Raw genomic sequence first — 16,482 nt, forward strand, 5'->3', positions numbered from 1 at the left:
TCTAACAAATAAATAAATAAATAAATAAATAAATAAATAAATAAATAAATAAAATAATAATATCTCATTTGCAACCCAGTGATTACTCCAGTTTAAATATTACTATGGTGACTGAGCTATGTTTAATGAACAAATCTAATAAGACTAGCACTAAAATTCTATCTAGGTTTCTTGAGGATAAACTTCCATAGGAGACCAATCTATAATTCATATATGTTGGGCAGGGAAAATGCAATATACTGGCCTTTCCTAATATGGGCCATCACCATTTTCGTACACTACTTCACTTCTTTAAACGAGCCTAAGGTTATAAATAGAAGACTTGGGCTTCCCTGGTGGTGCAGTGGTTGAGAGTCCGCCTGCCGATGCAGGGGACACGGGTTCGTGCCCCGGTCCGGGAAGATCCCACATGCCACGGAGCAGCTGGGCCCGTGAGCCATGGCCGTTGAGCCTGTGCGTCCGGAGCCTGTGCTCCACAATGAGAGAGGCCACAACAGTGAGAGGCCCGCGTACCGGAAAAAAAAAAAAAAATAGAAGACTTAAGAGTTATAAGGAAAATTCAGTTTCTAAAGAGTTGTTTTTAAAAGCACAAAATAGCTCATTATGAATCATGGAGCTCTCTTTTTCCAAATTAATTCTGTCTTGTCAACATTGGAAGTGAAAAGAAACCACAGCAAGCCTCTAAAGGAACATCTCTCTGAGTACAGAGAAGGAAGTCAGCTCCCTTCCCTCCGCTGGAAAGAAACCATGCTCCACCCTCCTTAGACCTCAGCCTGCCCTGGAGCGGAGACTGGGGGTGCTCCCCTCCCCAGGCCTGCTGCCTCTTGCAGCTCCCTGCCCTCGAGTCATTGCATGAAGTTTCCACCTGCCTGGCTGCTTGTGAATTGAGATCTGGAATCCCAGAAAGGGGGAAGCAGGGGCAATGATGCCACGGAGAGGAAGGAACTCACTTGGGGTCCAAATTCAATCTGTATGTGTCTGTCAATGAAAAGAGCTTCCTCTAACACTAGTTAAATTTAAAATCTTAGGCACACTTGATATGCACTAGGTTGTCAGTCAATTTAATATTTCAGCAAATGGATGCTTCTTTTATTTATTTATTTGTTTGTTTATTTATTTTTGCGGTACGCGGGCCTCTCACTGTTGTGGCCTTTCCCGTTGTGGAGCACAGGCTCCGGAAGCACAGGCTCAGCAGCCATGGCTCACGCGCCTAGCCGCTCCGCGGCATGTGGGATCTTCCCGGACCAGGGCACGAACCTGTGTCCCCTGCATCGGCAGGTGGTCTCTCAACCACTGCGCCACCAGGGAAGCCCCGGGATGCTTCTTTTAAAACAGTCCAACACACCTTTGTAGGGCCAAAATGTGGAAGATCATTTCAATAGCCCCTTCTCCTAAATCTTTAATGCATTCTTCATAAGACAAACCAAGTCCTCTGAAATAAGGACAGTGTCTGGTATATAAAAAATGTTCAATACGTGTTAGCTATTACTATTAGGATCCTGTTGAATAACTGGAACCATCTGGAATGATAAAATTGAAACTGAGCTCCCTGAGTAGGAACACGGTCTTCTACAATACAGGGCCTTATTACAACTGTGTATAAACTGTAGATGCTCAATAAATGCTTGTCAAAAGGCACACAGGTAAGGAGGAAGGGGGAAGGGAAAGGAAGAGAGGGAGGGAGAATGGCAGCAAGCTAGTACCTACCAATGCGATTTCTACACTGAGTGGAAGTTGGGAAGGAAGTAGGTTTATTTTAAATACAAGTCTATGAGTCTAAAAGGATTGTAGCATCATCCAATCACTTTAGCCAAATTGTTCTTAAAACATGTCCTATCTCTGCACTTTGACCCATGATGTTTTATAGTCCTGGAATGTTCACTTCTTCTTTCCCAACAATGAACACTCTACTCATTCCTTAAGCTCAAATGCAATTACCCTCACTCCATGCAGTGTTTCATCTTCCAATTGCATCTTCCAGAAGCAATCCCTTCCTGTTCTCAAATATAAGTGTTAGAGTGTACTAGACTTTTATTACCGATAACCAGTTTTATGTTGCTAGTTATGTTTTCATAAACTTATTTTGGATCACTTCAAATAAACTGTAAGTGCCTTCAAGGCAGAATCAATATGACATCTGAGATCACCAACCATTGTATATAATGTTCCATTTCCCTCTGGCTCTGGATGTCTTCCATGCTCCTCGAGACCCACACTGTCCACGTTTTTCCCCCTGCTCTGTTCCCTGGAAGGCTGACTTGTATGGACTACATCCTCCAGCTCCCTCACCACGTGACGTCCAGTGGGTTAGGCCAGTGGGGAGCCCGTGCGGTGGACAACTTACTTCCGTTCCATCCCCACAGAGACCCAAGGGCTGGCTGAGGCCCGCACTGAAAGTCAGAGCCTCTGTACAGCGGCCCTCTCCACCTGGTCCTCTCCATCCTTCAGGAAACTGGGTCCTCCAATTCAGGGTTTGCCTCTGTTTCCAGCCTTAAAGCACCATATTAATTTCCAAGGTTTCCTTACTCATCTCCTGCCCATATCTTTATAAATAGAACTTTTATTAAACTTTTCTCAGTTATAATTTAAGTACACCTCTGTTTCTTGCTGAGACCCTGATAAATACCTCTGCTTTATTTTCTTTTCCACACTTAATATCTGAAGTAATCTTATTAATTTATTTACTGAGTTTTGTACTCTTTCCCCCACCGAAAAAATAAGAATAAGCTCCAATGTCTTGTTCACCATTATTACCCTCAGCTTCTAGAACAGTGCCAGACAGAAAGGAGGCAGTCAATGAATATTCGTTGAATAAATAAACTATATATATATTCCAATTCAGAGTAACATTGCTATGTGTTTAAGAGATGATTCCAAAGCACTGTCAGTTATTAAATCATTTTTTCAAAGTTTAGAACAAAGTGTTAACTCAGCCTGAATACAGCATTTCTTTAAACCCAATAAAAATACAAAATGCTTAACCCTGTACATTTTTTTAACATCTTTATTGGAGTATAATTGCTTTACAATGGTGTTAGTTTCTGCTTTATAACAAAGTAAATCAATTACACATATACATATGTTCCCATATCTCTTCCCTCTTGCATCTCCCTCCCTCCCACCCTCCCTATCCCACCCCTCTAGGTGGTCACAAAGCACCCAGCTGATCTCACTGTGCTATGCGGCTGCTTCCCACTAGCTATCTATTTTACGTTTGGTAGTGTATATGTGTCCATGCCACTCTCTCACTGTCACAGCTTACCCTTCCCCCTCCCCATATCCTCAAGTCCATTCTCTAGTAGGTCTGTGTCTTTATTCCCATCTTGCCCCTAGGTTCTTCATGACCTTTTTCTTTTTTTTTTCTTAGATTCCATATATATGTGTTAGCATATGGTATTTGTTTTTTCTCTTCCTGACTTACTTCACTCTGTATGACAGACTCTAGGTCCATCCACCTCACTACAAACCCTGTACATTATTTTCCTGAAGTTGAGCTTCTAACATTAGCAGAAGCAAAGCAAAAAAATCCCAGAGAGTGTAATACAGAATGAAGACAAAAAGGCATCTCTAAACAACCTTTTCTTGCCAAGGGAAACATGATACCTGCCAAAAAATTAGGCAGTAATTCAAGAAGTATCTCTGACATCACTGTACACTTGTTTCCCTACTCAAAACAAAAATTTATCACCTACTGTCATTGGACTGCCATCCAAACACAACCTCTCCATTTCCTGCCTAAAACTGTGCTTTGAAAGTACTAGGACATTAATACTTACCAAGAAGGGGGATAGGCCTTTTCTTACATAAATGCCTAAAAATTAATTTAGGTATTCAAGATAGAGAAATGAAGGGAAGTGAGACCCCACTCACCTCTTTCCTAAATGAGATATGGTGGATGATGGGGAAAAGCAAGAGTGGATGGACAAAAGGGGATGGTTTAGAAAGATCTGAACCTGCCACAGTGGTCACGCCATTGGGAAGGCAGCAGTTCCGCAGTGGGAGCCCTTTCCCAACAGCTGCCAATAGAGTGAGGTTGGGTCCACAGTTCCCACATGAGCTCATGTGGGTGTGGCAAAATGCTTGTCCCCTGTGCTTTGTCTCCAACAAGCTTTAACAGCTGTTCAGTTGCCTAACAAATGGCTATTTTCTTTCACTAAATGCCTGAATTATCATTGTGAATTATCCTAGTGAGAATCGTGAGGTCCTAATGAAGCCATATTATCTGCAGATTAGTAGATGAGGAAACTAAGCATAAAGATAAACAGTATTTTCAGGAATTTGCTATTAATTTGAGGGTATTTTCTATCACTTAGCAGGATTTATCTCTAATCTTTTCTCTTAAATACTGATGACACATTTCATAAGTTGTTCTGATCTATGCATAGATTTCACTGCATATACGTTTGATTGCAGCCCATGACCCATTTGTAACAGAACTTCCTAACTTCCTCCTCATTTTCAATATCCTCAGGTTTCTCAGAGACTCAGCCTCTCCCACTTCCCAAGGGTTCCTGACCTCTGGGGGTGTCACCACATTATCACTTGGAAGCATTCTCCCTCCCAGATCTACCCTTGATTCGGGCACGTGCCAGAATCCCTCCTTACTCAGAGAAGCAAGCAGAGGCAGTATGAGATTACTCGGGTATTTATCACTTACTCCTGTACTGAGGGCAAGCCAGAAAGTCAGTGCTTTTAGCTAAAGATTCTCAAGTCAGTCGGACCCTGTATATTGGGCACTGAGCTCCAGGCCCAGCACTACAGAAAGGGGAGCCAGTCAGGAGCTGAGGGAGGCTGTGAGGGAGGCTGTGACTATGAGACCAGATCAGATTCAGGCTCAGGTGCACTCCTGTCCAGCAGGGGTCTCCAACCATACAGATGCACTCCAAGATTTGGCCAAGAGGACAGATGGAATTGTGGGAAAAAAACATACATTTATTTTAATAGTTTTTTGACCTCTTCCATTTTTTATTTTGATATTTAAACATTTTATCTTATATATATTTTATATTTTATGTATTTATTTATAAATTATAAGTAAAATTGTTATTTATCAATTTAAATGTTTTATAATTTATTTATAAATATTTATATAATTATATATATATTTCTGGTATTATATAGATTTGTTTATAATTCCATATATTTTTACATAATTATATACATAATTAAATATATATATATACATAATTCTTATATATAGTCTATAAGGAAATAAATGTATGTTGGAGACGAGTACGTGACAATTTTTATTCACAGGTATATTCAATCAAAAAAGTTGGAAGGTTGATTCTGCAGAAATGAGATGCAAGCAGAAGGACAAGCAGGAAGCGGGTGCTCACTAAGACAGGACTAGCTCCGTGGGGTTTGGGGAACACCCACAGGACACAGGAGGAGAAGGGATCTGGAGACCTGGAGCCTAGAAGGAGGGTCCACCCTGCCAACACGGAGGACTGTGACCACCGGGAGGAGGCAGTGTCACTGCCCGCTGCCGGGTTTTCTATTTCCCTCTGGGTAAGAAGCCAGAGGGTCAGGGCTGCCCTCCCAGCTCCGCACGTGGTTGTGAGCAGCTGACTGGCCAGGGAGGCTGTGTTCACCCGGCATCTTCTCTTTTCCTTCAGGCCTCTGGTGCTGTTCCCCACACATGAGGAAATAGTCTCCCTTCCGATTTTGTCCTCACACTGAGTCCTCTTACTATTGCTCCCCGTTCCTGCCATCTGATCCTCGAATTCCTCCTTGTTCCCAGCTCTAGAGGCGACGTCTCTGACACCTCGACACACGCCGATTGAAGGCTCTGCGCGTCCCACGCTCTCAGATCACACGGTAGCTCCACCCACTTCCAGAGCAACCAACTTACCACACAGGGGAACTGAGGAAAATCCAACTTAATAAACGTTTATAAATCTCGCCAGTGTTCCCATGTGTAACACTGTGCTTTCTATGCTGTTTTTTAAATCTCAAAGCTGGAGGCCGAGAAGAGGGAAGGCAGTATCTGCTCCAGTTCCTCGCTGCACCTTCTTACACAATCTTGGCAAAGGTTCACATTTGCAGTCAGCTTCATTCATTTTATTTCCCAGATGTTTTTTACACTCCAGGGCCAAAACCAACACACTCCTTCCCTGTCCACCCGGACTCTGTCTGTCCATCCCTTCTGCACTGCCCGTCCAGCCCCCGGGGGCAGGTTTATTACCATATTTACCCGCTTGCCTGGGCGGCCTCTGTCGGAAGCCACCACCTTCAGACCCTCATGACAGTCCGGAGTGCGTGGCTCGTCAGCGGGGTGGGGACTCAAGAGTCATTCCTTCCCATTTACACTGTGGACTCCCTGGTGTAACTGTAAGCAGATTTCTGACAGTTTGATGTTCAAAATGAGTAGCCCTTCTCAGACTTTCTTAGCTAAACTAGGTAACTCTTTACAGTCAAGCCAAAGCACTCTGTTCTTACCAATGGTTGCTGGACTTAACTCCCTCATAGCAACTGTGGCCCCTGTGAGCTTCTTTCAAGGCTGGAATTTTGTGATATTTTTTGGACCTCAGACAAGAAAACCCCTCAAACATTAGCAGACTGCTAACATTAACATTTTAGAAGTCACATTGCTCCACACAATATTTGGAACATACTTATACTTTTAAAAATTGTTGTTTAGCTGAAATTCGAATTTAACTGGGTGTCCTGTATTTTTATTCGCTATATCTAACAACTCTACCACGGCCTAAAGAAAAATAATGTCCTAGACTAGGAGGACCTGCACCAAAAAAAACTCTGAATAGTAAAAACAACCTTAATAATCAGACTTTCAGTTCTCTTTCTATCTCCCACTACCAAGACAGAACCACGTGCTGTTTCCCAACTTTCAGAAAACAAAATAAGTTAATAAAAAGAATTTTCTCAATTTTAATCTTTTCTTTTGCAATATTTTCCCTAACCATTTCAGCCAGCAAACCCCAGTGGTTGGCAGAAAAAGTGAACAACTGTTAATAGGAAAAGCACCTGACCATTCTTGATTTGGGAGTTTGCCTTTCTCGTGGTCAACTTCATATTATACTTTCAAATTTTCTGGTAGTAAAATTCTTCCTAGTAAACAGGATAGTTTTAAATGCATCTGTGTTTCATAGTATTCATCCTGGGACACAGTTATTGGAATAAATATGAAAAACATCAAAATAATCAAATCTATCCCTTTTATTTTAGATTTGTAGAAAATGAGGCTCAGACACCTCTAAGATCTTGCCCGAAGTCAAGCAGATGGTCCTGGTGTATGTATGACCCAGATGCCTCAGTGCCCAGACCAGGGACCGACAAAGGACAGGACACAACTTTTCAATCAGCTGAAGCCCCTTTCAGGGCTCCCCGAGTGGGTGAGTGCCTTTCATGCATTCACTGATCCTCCCTTTCCCTCTTTCACCATTTACAAAACAATGATTATCATACCCCTGAAGCTAAAACAAGAAAAAATATATCACAGATGTTTAAAAAGTATTTTATTAATGTGTCTATTTTAGAAAAGTCGATGTAACAAAATAAGACCCTATGTGTTTGGACACTAAATACCGATGTTCTTCCCCTTTTAGATCCATGCCCTCCTTTTATAGTAAACATTTTGTAATACATACCCTTTCTATCTTTTGTAAAATCAATATAAATCTCCTATCTGTGATATAAAGGAAAAAATAAAAGGAAAGTGGGCTCGAAGGGAAGATGGCGGAAGAGTAAGACGCGGAGATCATCTTCCTCTCCACAGATACACCAGAAATACATCTACACGTGGAACAACTCCTGCAGAACACCTACTGAAGGCTGGCAGAAGACCTCAGACCTCCCAAAAGGCAAGAAACTCCCCACGTACCTGGGTAGGGCAAAAGGAAAAAAGAATAAACAGAGACAAAAGAATAGGGACGGCACCTGCACCAGTGGGAGGGAGCTGTGAAGGAGGAAAAGTTTCCACACACTAGGAAGCCCCTTCGCGGGCGGAGACTGCGGGAGGCGGAGGGGGGGAGCTTCGAAGCCGCGGAGGAGTGCACAGCAACGGGTGCGGAGGGCAAAGCGGGGAGATTCCCGCACAGAGGATCGGTGCCGACCGGCACTCACCAGCCCGAGAGGCTTGTCTGCTCACCCGCCGGGACGGGCGGGGCTGCGAGCTGAGGCTCTGAGGCTAGGGTTTCGGTTTCGGACGGAGCGCAGGGAGAGGACTGGGGTTGGCGGCTTGAACATAGCCTGAAGGGGTTAGTGCACCACAGCTAGCCGGGAGGGAGTCCGGGGAAAAGCCGGCACCTGCCGAAGAGGCAAGAGACTTTTTCTTCCCTCTTTGTTTCCTGGTGCGTGAGGAGAGGGGTTTAAGAACGCTGCTTAAAGGAACTCCAGAGACGGGCGCGAGCCGCGGCTAAAAGCGCGAACCCCAGTGACGGGCGCGAGCCGCGGCTGAAAGCGCGGACCCCAGAGACGGGCGCGAGCCGCGGCTGAAAGCGCGGACTCCAGAGACGGGCGCGAGCCGCGGCTGAAAGCGCGGACCCCAGAGACGGGCGCGAGCCGCGGCTGAGGGCGCGGACCCCAGAGACGGGCGCGAGCCGCGGCTGAGGGCGCTGACTCCAGAGACGGGCGCAAGCCGCGGCTGGAGGCGCGGACCCCAAGGCGGGCGGGAGACGTTGGGGCTGCTGCTGCCGCCACCAAGGGGCCTGTGCGCGAGCGCAGGTCGCTCTCCACTCCCCTCCTCCGCGGAGCCTGTGCAGCCCGCCACTGCCGGGTTCCCGGGATCCGGAGACGACTTCCCCGGGAGAGCGCACGGCGGGCCTCGGGCTGGTGCAGAGTCACGCCGGACTTTGCCGCCGCAGGCCCGCCCCGCATTCCGTGCCCCTCCCTCCCCGCCGCCGGCCTCCGTACGCCAGAACCCCCGAATCAGCGGCTCCTTTAACCCCGTCCTGTCTGAGCAAAAAACAGACGCCCTCCAGCGACCTACACGCAGAGGCAGGGCCAAATCCAAAGCTGAGCCCCTGGGAGCTGTGAGAACAAAGAAGAGAAAGGGAAATCTCTCCCAGCAGCCTCAGAAGCAGCGGATTAAAGCTCCACAATCAACTTGATGTACCCTGCATCTGTGGAATACATGAATAGACAGCCAATCATCCCAAATTAAGGAGGTGGACTTTGGGAGCAAGATCTATGATTTTTCTCCCTATTCCTCTTTTTGTGAATGTGTATGTGTATGCTTCTGTGTGAGATCTTGTCTGTATAGTCTTGCTTCCACCATTTGTCCTAGGTTCTATCCGTCCATGGTTTTTTCTTAAAATTTTTTTTCTTAATAATCAATTTTAATTTTAAGAACGTTATTATACTTTACCTTCGTCCTTTCTTTCTTTCTTTCTTTCCTTCCTTCCTTCCCTCCTTTAGACAACGAATCATCCCAAATTGAGGAGGTGGTCTCTGACAGCAAGATTTATGATTTTTCCCCCTTTACCTCTTTTTGTGAGGGTGTATGTGTACGCTTCTGTGTAAGACGTTGTCTGTATAGCTTTGCTTCCAACATTTGTCCTAAGGTTCTATCCGTCCCTTTTTTTTTTTTTCTAATTAAGAATTTTTTAATTCAATAACTTTATTATACTCTATTTTATTTTTACTGTATCTTCTTTCTGTTTTCCCTTCTTTCGCTCCTTCCTTCCTTCCTCCCTCCCTCCTTTCGTTCCTTCTTGCCTTCTTTCCTTCCTTGCTTCTTTATTTCTTCCTTCCTTCCTTCCTTCCTTCCCTCCTTCCTTCCCTCCTTTAGACAACGAATTATCCCAAATTGAGGAGGTGGTCTCTGACAGCAAGATTTATGATTTTTCCCCCTTTACCTCTTTTTGTGAGGGTGTATGTGTACGCTTCTGTGTAAGACTTTGTCTGTACAGCTTTGCTTCCAACATTTGTCCTAAGGTTCTATCCGTCCTTTTTTTTTTTTTTTCTCTAATTAAGAATTTTTTAATTCAATAACTTTATTATACTCTATTTTATTTTTACTGTATCTTCTTTCTGTTTTCCCTTCTTTCCCTCCTTCCTTCCTTCCTCCCTCCCTCCTTTCGTTCCTTCTTGCCTTCTTTCCTTCCTTGCTTCTTTCTTTCTTCCTTCCTTCCTTCCTTCCTTCCCTCCTTCCTTCCCTCCTTTAGACAACGAATTATCCCAAATTGAGGAGGTGGTCTCTGACAGCAAGATTTATGATTTTTCCCCCTTTACCTCTTTTTGTGAGGGTATATGTGTACGCTTCTGTGTAAGACTTTGTCTGTACAGCTTTGCTTCCAACATTTGTCCTAAGGTTCTATCCGTCCTTTTTTTTTTGTTCTAATTAAGAATTTTTTAATTCAATAACTTTATTATACTTTATTTTATTTTTACTGTATCTTCTTTCTTTTTGTTTTTACTTCTTTCCCTCCTTCCTTCCTCCCTCTCTCCCTCCTTTCGTTCCTTCTTGCCTTCTTTCCTTCTTTGCTTCTTTCTTTCTTTCTTCCTTCCTTCCTTCCTTCCTTCCCTCCTTCTTTCCCTCCTTTCCTTCTTTCTTTCCTCATACGTCTACTAATTCCCTCTACTTTTTCTCCCTTTTATTCTGAGCCGTGTGGATGAAAGGCTCTTGGTGCTCCAGCCAGGAGGCAGGGCTCTCCCTCTGAGGTAGGAGAGCCAACTTCAAGACACTGGTTCACAAGAGACCTCCCAGCTCCAGATAATATCAAACGGCGAAAATCTCCCAGAGACCTCCATCTTAACACCAGCACCCAGCTTCACTCAACGACCAGCAAGCCACAGTGCTGGACAACCTGTGCCAAACAACTAGCAAAACAGGAACACAACCCCACCCATTAGCAGAGAGGCTGCCTAAAATCATAATAAGGCCACAGACACCCCAATACACACCACCAGACGTGAACCTGCCCACTAGAGAGACAAGATCCAGCCTCTTCCACCACAACACAGGCACTAGTCCCCTCCACCAGGAAGCCTACACAACCCACTGAACCAACCTTAGCCACTGGAGACAGACATCAAAAACAGGAGGAACTACGAACCTGCAGCCTGCAAAAAGGAGACCCCAAACACAGTAAGATAAGCAAAATGAGAAAACAGAAAAACACACAGCAGATAAAGGAGCAAGATAAAAATGCACCAGACCTAACAAATGAAGAGGAAATAGGCAGTCTACCTGAAAAAGAATTCAGAATAATGATAGTAAGGTTGATCCGAAATCTTGGAGATAGAATGGACAATAGAATGGACAAAATGCAAGAATCAGTTAACAAGGACCTAGAAGAACTAAAGATGAAACAAGCAATGATGAACAACACAATAAATGAAATTAAAAATACTCTAGATGGGATCAATAGCAGAATAACTGAGGCAGAAGAACGGATAAGTGACCTGGAAGATAAAATAGTGGAAATAACTACTGCAGAGCAGAATAAAGAAAAAAGAATGAAAAGAACTGAGGACAGTCTCAGAGACCTCTGGGACAACATTAAACGCACGAACATTCGAATTATAGGGGTTCCAGAAGAAGAAGAGAAAAAGAAAGGGACTGAGAAAATATTTGAAGAGATTATAGTTGAAAACTTCCCTAATATGGGAAAGGAAATAGTTAATCAAGTCCAGGAAGCACAGAGAGTCCCATACAGGATAAATACAAGGAGAAATACGCCAAGACACATATTAATCAAACTGTCAAAAATTAAATACAAAGAAAGCATATTAAAAGCAGCAAGGGAAAAACAACAAATAACACATAAGGGAATCCCCATAAGGTTAACAGCTGATCTTTCAGCAGAAACCCTACAAGCCAGAAGGGAGTGGCAGGACATACTGAAAGTGATGAAGGAGAAAAACCTGCAACCAAGACTACTCTACCCAGCAAGGATCTCATTCAGATATGATGGAGAAATAAAAACCTTTACAGACAAGCAAAAGCTGAGAGAGTTCAGCACCACCAAACCAGCTTTACAACAAATGCTAAAGGATCTTCTCTAGGCAAGAAACACAAGAGAAGGAAAAGACCTATAATAACGAACCCAAAACAATATAGAAAATGGGAATAGGAACATACATATCGATAATTACCTTAAATGTAAATGGACTAAATGCTCCCACCAAAAGACACAGATTAGCTGAATGGATACAAAAACAAGACCCTTACATATGCTGTCTACAAGAGACCCACTTCAGACCTAGAGACACATACAGACTAAAAGTAAGGGGATGGAAAAAGATATTCCATGCAAATGGAAACCAAAAGAAAGCTGGAGTAGCAATTCTCATATCAGACAAAATAGACTTTAAAATAAGGACTATTAAAAGAGACAAAGAAGGACACTACATAATGATCAAGGGATCGATCCAAGAAGAAGATATAACAATTGTAAATATTTATGCACCCAACATAGGAGCACCTCAATACATAAGGCAAATACTAACAGCCATAAAAGGGGAAATTGACAGTAACACATTCATAGTAGGGGACTTAAACACCCCACTTTCACCCATGGACAGATCATCCAAAATGAAAATAAATAAGGAAACACAAGCTTTAAATGATACATTAAACAAGATGGACTTAATTGATATTTATAGGACACTCCATCCAAAAACAACAGAATACACATTTTTCTCAAGTGCTCACGGAACATTCTCCAGGATAGATCATATCTTGGGTCACAAATCAAGCCTTGGCAAATTTAAGAAAATTGAAATTGTATCAAGTATCTTTTCTGACCACAACGCCATGAGACTAGATATCAATTACAGGAAAAGATCTGTAAAAAATACAAACACATGGAGGCTAAACAATACACTACTTAATAATGAAGTGATCACTGAAGAAATCAAAGAGGAAATCAAAAAATACCTAGAAACAAATGACAATGGAGACACAACGACCCAAAACCTGTGGGATGCAGCAAAAGCAGTTCTAAGGGGGAAGTTTATAGCAATACAAGCCCACCTTAAGAAGCAGGAGACATCTAGAATAAACAACCTAACCTTGCACCTCAAGCAATTAGAGAAAGAAGAACAAAAAAACCCCAAAGCTAGCAGAAGGAAAGAAATCATAAAAATCAGATCAGAAATAAATGAAAAAGAAATGAAGGAAACAATAGCAAAGATCAATGAAACTAAAAGCTGGTTCTTTGAGAAGATAAACAAAATAGATAAACCACTAGCCAGACTTATCAAGAAAAAAAGGGAGAAGACTCAAATCAATAGAATTAGAAATGAAAAAGGAGAGGTAACAACTGACACTGCAGAAATAAAAGAGATCATGAGAGATTACTACAAGCAACTCTATGCCAATAAAATGGACAATCTGGAAGAAATGGACAAATTCTTAGAAATGCACAACCTGCCAAGACTGAATCAGGAAGAAATAGAAAATATGAACAGACCAATCACAAGCACTGAAATTGAAACTGTGATTAAAAATCTTCCAACAAAGAAAAGCCCAGGACCAGATGGCTTCACAGGCGAATTCTATCAAACATTTAGAGAAGAGCTAACACCTATCCTTCTCAAACTCTTCCAAAATATAGCAGAGGGAGGAACACTCCCAAACTCATTCTACGAGGCCACCATCACCTTGATACCAAAACCAGGCAAGGATGTCACAAAGAAAGAAAACTACAGACCAATATCACTGATGAACATAGATGCAAAAATCCTCAACAAAATACTAGCAAACAGAATCCAACAGCACATTAAAAGGATCATACACCATGATCAGGTGGGGTTTGTTCCAGGAATGCAAGGATTCTTCAATATACGCAAATCTATCAATGTGATAAACCATATTAACAAACTGAAGGAGAAAAACCATATGATCATCTCAATAGATGCAGAGAAAGCTTTTGACAAAATTCAACACCCATTTATGATAAAAACCCTGCAGAAAGTAGGCATAGAGGGAACTTTCCTCAACATAATAAAGGCCATATACGACAAGCCCACAGCAAACATCATCCTCAATGGTGAAAAACTGAAAGCATTTCCACTAAGATCAGGAACAAGACAAGGGTGCCCACTCTCACCACTCTTATTCAACATAGTTTTGGAAGTTTTAGCCACAGCAATCAGAGAAGAGAAGGAAATAAAAGGAATACAAATCGGAAAAGAAGAAGTAAAGCTGTCACTGTTTGCAGATGACATGATCCTATACATAGAGAAGCCTAAAGATGCTACCAGAAAACTACTAGAGCTAATCAATGAATTTGGTAAAGTAGCAGGATACAAAATTAATGCACAGAAATCTCTGGCATTCCTATATACTAATGATGAAAAATCTGAAAGTGAAATCAAGAAAACACTCCCATTTACCATTGCAACAAAAAGAATAAAATATCTAGGAATAAACCTACCTAAGGAGACAAAAGACCTGTATGCAGAAAACTATAAGACACTGATGAAAGAAATTAAAGATGATACAAATAGATGGAGACATATACCATGTTCTTGGATTGGAAGAATCAACATTGTGAAAATGACTCTACTACCCAAAGCAATCTATAGATTCAATGCAATCCCTATCAAACTACCACTGGCATTTTTCACAGAACTAGAACAAAAAATTTCGCAATTTGTATGGAAACACAAAAGACCCCGAATAGCCAAAGCAATCTTGAGAACAAAAAAAGGAACTGGAGGAATCAGGCTCCCTGACTTCAGACTATACTACAAAGCTACAGTTATCAAGACAGTATGGTACTGGCACAAAAACAGAAAGATAGATCAATGGAACAGGATAGAAAGCCCAGAGATAAACCCATGCACATATGGACACCTTATCTTTGATAAAGGTGGCAGGAATGTACAGTGGAAAAAGGACAGCCTCTTCAATAAATGGTGCTGGGAAAACTGGACAGGTACATGTAAAAGAATGAAATTAGAACACTCCCTAACACCATACACAAAAATAAGCTCAAAATGGATTAAAGACCTAAATATAAGGCCAGAAACTATCAAACTATTAGAGGAAAACATAGGCAGAACACTCTATGACATAAATCACAGCAAGATTCTTTCTGACCCACCCCCTAGAGTAATGGAAATAAAAACAAAAATAAACAAATGGGACCTAATGAAACTTCAAAGCTTTTGCACAGCAAAGGAAACCATAAACAAGACCAAAAGACAACCCTCAGAATGGGAGAAAATATTTGCAAATGAAGCAACTGACAAAGGATTAATCTCCAAAATTTACAAGCAGCTCATGCAGCTCAACAACAACAAAAAAACAAACAACCCAATCCAAAAATGGGCAGAAGACCTAAATAGACATTTCTCCAAAGAAGATATACAGACTGCCAACAAACACATGAAAGAATGCTCAACATCATTAATCATTAGAGAAATGCAAATCAAAACTACAATGAGATATCATCTCACACCAGTCAGAATGGCCATCATCAATAAATCTAGAAACAATAAATGCTGGAGAGGGTGTGGAGAAAAGGGAACCCTCTTGCACTGCTGGTGGGAATGTGAATTGGTTCAGCCACTATGGAGAACAGTATGGAGGTTCCTTAAAAAACTACAAATAGAACTACCATATGACCCAGCAATCCCACTACTGGGCATATACCCTGAGAAAACCGAAATTCAAAAAGAGTCATGTACCAAAATGTTCATCGCAGCTCTATTTACAATAGCCCGGAGATGGAAACAACCTAAGTGCCCATCATCGGATGAATGGATAAAGAAGATGTGGCACATATATACAATGGAATATTACTCAGCCATAAAAAGAAACAAAATTGAGCTATTTGTAATGAGGTGGATAGACCTAGAGTCTGTCATACACAGTGAAGTAAGTCAGAACGAAAAAGACAAATACAGTATGCTAACACATATATATGGAATTTAAGAAAAAAAAAATGTCATGAAGAACCTAGGGGTAAGGCAGGAATAAAGACGCAGACCTCCTAGAGAACGGACTTGAGGTTATGGGGAGGGGGAAGGGTGAGCTGTGACGGGGCGAGAGAGAGTCATGGACATATACACACTAACAAACGTAGTAAGGTAGATAGCTAGAGGGAAGCAGCCGCATGGCACGGGGATATTGGCTCGGTGCTCTGTGACAGCCTGGAGGGGTGGGATAGGGAGGGTGGGAGGGAGGGAGACGCAAGAGGGAAGAGATATGGGAACATATGTATATGTATAACTGATTCACTTTGTTATAAAGCAGAAACTAACACACCATTGTAAAGTAATTATACCCCAATAAAGATGTTAATAAAAAAATAAATAAATAAAAAATAAATAAATAAATAGCATCATGACCATCTCCATTAGACCATACAGGGTCAAAGGAGGAACTAATGATGTAAGCCTTGGTGTCTACACAAAAATGAGGAAGAAGGTGGTCTTCTTCCCTCCCCACTTTTTCTTTGATTATAAAAATGTAGCCCTCTTTGTTCTCGGGGCTGTGCTCCCTTGCCTGTCCGCTTGTAGCTCTCGCAAGCATCCTATGCTAATAAACTCACTCTTTGCCTATCA

At 42.2% G+C, this 16,482-nt stretch overlaps 1 protein-coding gene across 1 annotated transcript in view; it reads right to left on the reverse strand.

Moving 5' to 3' along the window:
• The window catches only part of DCHS2 (dachsous cadherin-related 2), a 295,589-nt gene that overhangs the window by 187,913 nt on the left and 91,194 nt on the right, over positions 1–16,482 (reverse strand). The gene's annotated exons all lie outside the window — the stretch shown is intronic.

This window comes from Delphinus delphis, chromosome 5 (assembly GCF_949987515.2).
Source record: "Delphinus delphis chromosome 5, mDelDel1.2, whole genome shotgun sequence".
Classification (NCBI taxonomy): Eukaryota; Metazoa; Chordata; class Mammalia; order Artiodactyla; family Delphinidae; genus Delphinus; species Delphinus delphis.